Genomic DNA, 9,619 nt, shown 5'->3' on the forward strand with positions numbered 1-9,619 from the left:
AAGTGTAACTTCTATCAAGTCTCTTAACCCCTGGAAACTTCATCTCTAAAAGGGTAGCTGCAAAATGTGCCATCCTCCATGGGAATTATGAGCTGTCATTAATTAATGTTTTGTAGAGCACTCTGAGATTTCATTTGAATGATGCTACATCAATGCAAAGTATCAGTAAACCACTTAAAAATCAAATTGTCACCTGCTCTACAGACTCAGGCAAAGCCTGCAGTTTGCTGATAATGAAGTTGGCTCTTGTGTATGTTTTTTGAAGCTAGTTGGGGTAGAGTTTATTAGAGCATCATTTTAATAAGGCTATTTGTGAGCCTAACAGAATAATAGAGGTGTGTAAATACTTTAACTCTCAATTACTTGGGCAGAGGCCTCTTTACCTTCCCACTGCTGCTTAATAGTCAGCCAGAGGCTGATTGATGATGCTTGAAACACCTGGTCAGAAAGCAGAAAAGGGGTGGAGTCACATAAGGAGCTCTCTGGCAGATGCTGGGAAGTCTGGGCTACCTTGATGCCTTATTCTCCATATGCTCCCTCTCTCCTAGACGTCAAGGTCAGAGGCTTGGCTTTAATACCTATGAAGTGTCCAGAAGTAAAGGAAAATGAGGGAGTTACTTGATGTCAGTTTGTCAGTCACTACTAATTCTGAACATCTCCAAAAATATATAAATTCCCATTACTCTGTTATACCCCATACAAAGTAAAACCATAAATTTGTTAATCCACCCCAAATATGTTGTCAGAAAACAAAGTGTTGACTTTATTTTCAACAGTCTTCCATGATATATGATCTTCTCAGGTCCACAATTTAAAGATTTTTTTTTTTTTTTTTTGACAGAGAGAGATCACAAGTAGGCAGAGAGGCAGGCAGAGAGAGGAGAGGAGGAAGCAGGCTCCCTGCTGAGCAGGGACTCGACCCCAGGACCCTGAGATCATGACCTGAGCCGAAGGCAGCGGCTTAACACACTGAGCCACCCAGGCGCCCCTCAGGTCCACAATTTAATAAGACTTCACAGATGTTACTACTGACTGATACTCAACAAAAGACTATATTCAAGTGTATTTAGATTTTTTCAGTAGTATTCAAGAGAAAATACTGATTTATAATCTCCAGTGTGCTGCTTTTTCCCTGGTATTTTGTGTATGACACAATTGTTATACAGTTAATTTCCCTGCTAAACGAGACAACTCTATCGTAGTTCAAGTGCTAACAGATTTGGCTTTACAACCATAATGTTTACTTTAGTGTAGTCACTGCTTATAAATTAAGAATGGTAGGTTTAAGAAAATCAAAAAAAAAAAATTCAAAATAGTTTTGGGATCATAAAAATATGTTGTCTAATACCTTATAAATATTTAAGAAAATAGTTGTTAAAAATTCCTGTCAAAATGTAAAATATAGCAGGAAACAGGGGCAAAAATAGATTCACCCTCAAAAGTAAGACTTTATTTTAAATTTGTCAAAATTAAAGAGGCATTTGTTAAAATTAAAGAAACTGGAGAAAATTACTTTTAAATAAAGATATGTTGTTGAAAACTTTCAGTGTGAGAAAATTTGTTGTTTACTAATACAATATATTTAAATGAAATTAACTTTCAGCAGTTCAGAAATTTCTGGTAAGTATAACATTTTATATTGAAGAGAGTATTGAGAATGTATTAAAAGTCATAACAGTTTTTGTGGAAATAAATAACTGCCAATCAATATCCAACAAAAATTTTATTTGTACTATTTCTTAGATAAAAGAGAAATTCTGTAATACTTCTGAGACTATACTTACCTAATTTTTTCCATACATTCTACCAGCAAGCACGCTGGCTAAATCCCAGAACACAATTGACATTTACCCTGAAATTCTGTTCAATCAAATGCCAGAGTAGATGTACCAGTGAATCCAAACAGCAGAGACATCACATGAGAATGTTCCAGCACTCAAACTAGTCCACAGGAAAAAAAATAATAGAATTTGTAAAATGTTATTTTTAAAAATATAACAAAGGGAAGTTTAAAAACGAATATATTTTTGGATGGATTTTAAAAGCTAGGCCACATGCTATTTAAAGAAGGAGGAAAAGAAAAAAGTTTAAGTGACCAAAACAAAAACCAGGAAAATATTAACACTGTGTGGTGTGTGTGTGTGTACACACTATCAGAAAAAGTAGACATTAAAGAAATAATCCTCTCAAGCAATGGTGAATTGAAAACATCTCCATGATGGGTTGCAACTTGTTCCATCAACAGCAGCTTATTTCCCCACACCTTGAAACCAGACTAATGTTATGTCTTGCTTTGACCAATTATATATTGGAAGTGATGTCAGGGGGGCTATAGAGCTTACGATGTTACAGCCTTTGTGGATTCTAATCTTACTTACTAAATTCCAAAACCACAATAGTGTAAAAAATCTTAATCCATTTCTGAAGGATAACATGCTATACCTACAGAAGATACTCTTCTAGTCCATAGTCCACCGTTCCAACTGCCAGACAGGTTGGGAGGCCTTCATGGATCCTCCAGACCAACTCAAGCCACCAAATGATTCCAACCTCATAAATACTCACAAGCTAGAAGCAGAAAGCAGAAAACCTGAAAAGATTGTCAACCACCAGAATCACAGGAAATAATAAATCATTATTATTTTATTAAGTTTGAAGTGGTTTATTATATAACAATACATAACAATTGCATTGTTATTATATAACATACAAACAATTGCTTTGGCTGGAAAATAAACTGTGCTAGATTGAAAACATGTCCACAAAGGGGTGATACCTACATCTCCACCTCTTAAATGCAGACTTTATCTTTTGCCTTACTTTGACCAATAGAATGTGTGACAATTACAGAGCATGGAACTTAAGAGATTTTCTATCCTTTGCTTTCACTCTCTTAGAACCCTCACAGTACCCTGCTATGAAAAAAACTGAGTCTAGCCTACTGGGAGAGGTGATACGGAGAATAACCGATTTGTTACGTTAGCCAACATCAACTGCCAAACCAATTAAGCAAGATCATCTTGGACCCTGTAGACCCAGCTGAGTTGTCAAATGACTGAAACCATAGGAATGTTCCAAAGCTAATACAAAGAAGCCCCTACCGAACTCCATATACAGTGTATATGAACACCAAAAGACAGACAAGGGAATATTCATAGCTGTAATGTTCATAAAAGCAAAAGCTAAATAAATACACAAGGAGAGAGGTCTGTTACAATAAAATGGACAATTGTATTTATAATCAAATGCTGGCCTTTGGTTCACTCCACAGCACTGAAAATGAATAAAAAGTTCCATTAGGTGATGTCAGCAAGATGGCCTAGTCTAAGATCTCATGTTCATCACTACACAAAAGAACAACTGGACAACTACCCATGAATAAAAATAGCTCTCAGGGAGCCTTGGAGTCTACTCAAGAAGCTACAGCAACACATTGGGGGTGAAAACAAAAAGTAAGATAAACCACAAGAAAAGGTAGAAGGAAAAATGGCATTTTACCTACATCATCCTATCCCCTAGGCAAGCGCTGATCAGTGCCAAAAGGGAGATCAACCCACAAGTTCTCCTAGAAGAGGAAAAGCAAAGCAGGTAGAGCACTGGATTCCCCCAGCTTTTCTGAAGGCTGAGGCACCTGCTGAGGGACCTGAAGGACCTGCTGCACCTCACCATACCCAGATCACTGGGGAGTTCAGCATCGCTGAGACACCAGAAACAGAGAAGGGCAAGGCTAATCATATTAACCAGATGGCAAGTGACACCACAGGCTACAAATTGCCTGGCCTCGGAAGACCCCAGCAGCCTTCGCCATGTGGGCCTGAAACGCAGCCACCATAGTGCCCTGTACCTTTTACCACCAAGGATGTCAGTGTTCAGAGCTGTAGATCCCTGCTTGCAAAGGAACCCAGCAGCTTTCCACCACTGAGGAAACCCAATAGTCATCATATCTACTGAAGAGAACCCCTCAAACTTTCACCATCAAGGGTGCTATCATTTTTGCCTTTAAGAGATTTCAGCTACTGAGCTGGTTCTAATCCCCTCTCTGGGCCGAAAAGCCCCAACACGTACCATCACAAGAACCTCAGCACCGAGATCCAGTGCAGGTGCAATGGCCCCACAGTAACCCATATGACTCTCTAAACATTCCCTTACAACACCATCCAGCAATCACACTCCTTTGTAGTTACCCAAAAAAGCAGGAGATTTATGTCCATACAAAGACCTGACCATGGATAACTATTTTATTCATTTATTTATAGTATATATAACATCTATATATAATATAATACATATAATATATTCATTTATTTATAACGGTTTTATTCATATTTATAACTGATATTTATAACTGTTTATTCAAGTAACCTGACCTGGGTCCCGATCTCACAGCTGCGAGATCATGACGGGAGCCCAAACCAAGAGTCAGACACTTAAATGAGTAACCCCAGGATCTTCACTTCTGGGTATATATCTAAAATAATTGAAATCAGTATCTTGAAGAGATATCTGCACCCCTCTCATCCATTGCAGTATTATTCACAATAGCCAAGTTATGGAAACAACCAAAGTGTCCATCAATGGATGAATGAATAAAATGTGAGGTACGTGTGTATGTATCACCTGCTTTTCAAAAGCTTGTTATACCACCTCACCCACCTGTTTTCACTAATTTAAATCTGGAAACAATTTTCACTTTTATGAAGAAAGGAAAAAAGTAAAAATAACGTTGGCCTGGGGCACTTGGGTGGCTCAGTCAGTTAAGCGGCTTCCTTTGACCTGGGATCGAGTCCCACATTGGTTTCTCTGCTCAGCCAGGTGTGCCTCTCCCTTTACCCCCTCTGGCAGCTTGTGCATATATACTTGCTTTCTCTCACAAATAAAAAAAATATATATATTTAAAAAAGGGGTGGGGGGGAGGAAGAGAAGGGAGAGAAGGGAAGGAAAGGAAAGGAAATAGCATTGGCCTATAGGAAGTTACTTTTTGGGTCTGAAAAATGCTCAAAAATTTTCCCATATAAATTAATGGCAACTGTTTCTACACTTGATGCCATTTTGGCTTACTAAAGTTTTCATAAGAACTCTACTTTTGAACACCAGTATAGTGAATAGAATATTATTCCAGATTAAAAAAAGAAATCCTGACATTTTTAAGAACATAGATGGAGGTAGAGGACATTATACTCAATGAAATAAGCAAGACACAGAAAGAAATATAACACAATCTCACTTTACAGAATGTAAAATAGTTAAACTCATAGAAGCAAAGTAGAATGGCAGTTGACAGGGACTGGTCAAAGGTTACAAAGGTTACAAATTTTCAGCTATGCAAGCTAAAGAAATTATAGAGATATGATACACAGCATGGTGAGGATAGATTTAGTTTTTACTTCAGACTTATAAAGATGATCTTAAATTTTCTTGACACAAAATTGTAAATATATAAAGGTGATAGATATACTAATTAGCTTGATTGTGGTGATCTTTTCACAATGAATACATATATCAAAACATCAAGTTGTACATCTTAAATATTTACAATTTTTTTATGTCAAAGATACCTCAGGAAATCTGTTTAAAAAGATTCTGCTGAGTTTCAGTCATTAGTAGGCATCCTAGCAACAAAAACAACATGCAAAAATTATGTGTATTAATGTCAGCTATCTTTTAGGGCACTCAGATTCCAAAAGGAGAATGGCAAAATAAGTAACATTATAGATCATATATTTAAAGTTATTTAGCTACATTATTTCTATTAATAACTTCTGCTTAGTATATAGTACATTATTAAAATGTTAAAGCTGGAATTAAAGGAAAAAAAGAAACAATTGCCGTTAATCCCCACCCAGAGATAACTCCTAACATTTGGCATTAAAATATATCCTAGTTTAAAAGAGAGAGAGAGCAGGGTGCCGTGGTGGCTCAGTCAGTTAAGCGTCTGCCTTTGGCTCAAGTCACCATCCTAGGGTCTGGGGATTAAACCCCACATTAAACTCCCTGCTCAGCGACGAGCCTGCTTCTCCTTCTCCTACCCCCCTGCTTGTGCTCTCCCTAATAAATAAATAAAATCTTTAAAAAAAAAATTAAAGAGAGAGATACAAAGAAATAAAAAAGAACAAATAAGGAACTATGGCTATATGGTAACTACAGACAACAACAAAATAATTAGCAAGCAAGTTATAAAAAACAGAGTAAGTATGATCCCACAAAACTGGCAAATCCAAATAATATATATTGTGTTGGATATGGGCACATTATTTTTTTACTATTAATCTCCATACATACATACATACACATACACATATACATATATATATATATATATATATACACACATGCATATTCCTATGTACATATTTCACAATAAAAAGTATTAAAGCATTTTGAAAGGAAAAGAAAAATAAAAGAAAAACAATCTCCTAAGACCTTAATATGAATTGATTTATTTTGACTTACCAGTAACAGTCCTATTATTCTCTATGTAAAAGAACAGAGCACAACAATAAGCCAAACTTCCACAAATAATACAAATCATTTGAATGAATAAGTTTATTATATCTTAATAGAAAATAATTCAAATTAAAAAGATGCAAAGGGACTCTTAAGAAGGTCTTTCTCATATATATTGATTTACCTTACTTTTTTAATCAAATCTTCCAATGACTCTCCATTCCCTTAAAGTTTAAAACTTACAATGCCCTACAAAACCTTACATGATCTGTGGGCTCCCACTTCCCCTCTGTGCTTTCCTTACATACTGTTCTCTCTTGTGGTCTTTCCGCTCCCACTGGGCCTTTGTACTGGCTGTTCCTCTAGCTGCAATGCTCTTCCTTCTGGAGTTTTTATGGTTTATACCTTAAGGCCTTCAAGTGGTTTTGTTGTTGTTGTTGTTGTTTGACTGATTGCTTATCACCTTGTTAGTGAGGCTTCACTTTGTCACTTTATTTAAAAATGCAACCTTCAGAGCCCCTGGATGGCTCAGTGGTTAAAGCCCCTGCCTTCAGCTCAGGTCATGATCTTAGGGTCCTGGGATGGAGCCCTACATCAGGCTCTCTGCTCAGCAGGAGCCTGCTTCCCCCTCTCTCTCTGCCTGCTTGTGATCTCTCTCTCAAATGAATAAGTAAAATCTTTAAAAACAAACAAAAAAACAAAACAAAATGCAACCTTCTTTCTCCCCTCCCCTCTTCCAAATCCAGGCGCTCCTCCTCACCTGAACTACCTTCCCTTTCCTCCCTATCATTTTTATCTTCTAATGCAGTCCATAATTTGATATGTGATATGTTCCCCCCAAGCCAAACTGTATTCAGCTTTATTAAAGATAGTTTTCATAAATAATCATGGTATTTCAGGCAGGACATGAGCAGATGATTGTTAATAGGATACAACAACTTTCAAACTCCCTTCTTCAAGGGACTACCAAAATCAGAAAGCGACTATAAAAGCATGGAGGACATGGGGAGTTAGAGAGAAGGGGGTTGGGGGAAATTGGAAGGGGAGGTGAATCATGAGAGACTATGGACTCTGAAAAACAATCTGAGGGGTTTGAAGTGGTGGGGGGGGTGGGAGGTCGGGGTACCAGGTGGTGGGTATTACAGAGGGCACGGATTGCATGGAGCACTGGGTGTAGTTCATAAACAATGAATCTTGGAACACTGAAATAATAAAATTTAAAAAAATAAAGAGGTCATTTTCTGATGACACAAATTTCAATCTATGTTAATTATACATTATTAAGAACAACTTCATAGGGGTGCCTGGGTGGCTCAGTGGATTAAGCCTTTGTTTCAGCTCAGGTCATGATCTCAGGGTCCTGGGATCGAGCCCCGCATCGGGCCCTCTGCTCAGTGGGGAGCCTGCTTCCCTCTCTCTCTCTCTGCCTGCCTCTCTGCCTACTTATGATCTCCCAAATAAATAAATAAAATCTAAACAAACAAAACAAAACAGCTTCATATAGCAAAAATGTATAAAAATTGTCTTTTATCCTCAGATGTTGGATGTAACAAAACACATACATAGTTTCACACTGACATCCCTTATTTTCATTTTTCATACTGTTGCTCTCTAATGAGACTTTCAAGCTATCCCAGAGTGGCACTGCCTGCCAGCCAGTGCTTCAGGGATCCTAGTCCTTGCCAAGATACCTGAGTGTTGATAGATGAGAACTTTCAATGGCAGTTTCTGGCAGAGATGAAAGGGCCCCTTTACCACATGTAACATTTTCTAATTACCTAATCAGTGCCCCATGTGAACTATAGAGTAGTCATAAGAATGAACAGAAAAAGCATAAAAATTATTTAGGAATGAAACTTTTAGTTCACAGACTGTTGGAATTTTTTTTTTTAACTTAGCATGTCAAAAATTTGGTAAATGCTAAGTTTAGGACATGGGTAAAGGTCTTATACTTAAATAAAAATATTCCTTTTTTAAAGATTTTATGTATTTATTTGACGGAGAGATCACAAGTAGGCAGAGAGGCAGGCAGAGAGAGGGGTAAGCAGGCTTCCTGCTGAACAGAGAGCCCGATGCGGGGCTTGATCCCAGGACCCTGAGATAATGACCTGAGCTGAAGACAGAGGTTTAACCCACTGAGCCATCCAGGTGCCCCTAAACAAAAATATTCAATTTGTAGAACTAGTCATTCGGAATGTAAGTGATAAATCTGTACCGTAAAGAGCCAAATGCGTTAAAGACATATTATGCGCCATCAGTTCTCCTATCCACAAGAGGTTTAAACTTTTTGTGCTATGTACCTCAGACATGGCTGTGTATGTCATTCTATGGTCAAAGAAAAGAGGGTGGAAATGACTAGGTGTCTCTCCCCCGCAGATGCTATAATTGCGCACGTTTGGACCATTTCTTTTCTACTTCAACTATATAGCTACTGCCAGTGTTCAGACTGTGGTTGATACATTATTCTGAATTCCAGAGTGAGCACTATGCTGAAACTGAGCAGAAGCCCCAGGCCAGCTCATCATACAGGCATCTGGCACAGGCAAGAAACACACTTTAGTTGTTGTTTTAAATTTGTCAAGACAGCATAGACTCTATTCTGAATAATAAGCCAAACTTGGAAAATTGGTCCCTAGTTCAGACTCCTGAAGATGACCAACCCTTTTCAGGCTTCCCACATTATTCAGTAATTGAGCAAATGCCAAAATGCACTTCAATTTGCAGACAGTTTTAATTGACATGGCACCGCTTTGAGTGGTTGTGACCTTTGGGAGAGGCCTAGAAAACATTCATGAGGCACTAGGGGAAATATGCACATTCACATCCTATGCTTCACTTAGTCTGTGCTTTAAAAATATTACAATCTGCTGTGCCCATAATGTAAATTCACTTTACACGACATTTACCACTGGGTTGTCCTTAGATTTTTATCTTCAAATCCTTTAATTTTTTTTTAATTTCACTTTTATTTATCTGACCTACCACAATTAAATTTTTTTTAAAATCTGGGAAGACAATTGTCTCTTATTTTCTTATCTACTGTAGGTGCTAAAAAACATCCCATTTGGAAGCTCTCTAAGAAGAAAAAGATGTGCTTTTTGGTTAAATGATGAGTGACTAGGGGGACTCGGGTGACACAGACAGTTAAGAGTCTGACTCTTGGTTTAAGCTCAGG

Source organism: Mustela putorius, unplaced genomic scaffold (genome assembly GCF_011764305.1).
Source record: "Mustela putorius furo isolate JIRA1106 unplaced genomic scaffold, ASM1176430v1.1 tig00000508_pilon_pilon_pilon, whole genome shotgun sequence".
Classification (NCBI taxonomy): Eukaryota; Metazoa; Chordata; class Mammalia; order Carnivora; family Mustelidae; genus Mustela; species Mustela putorius.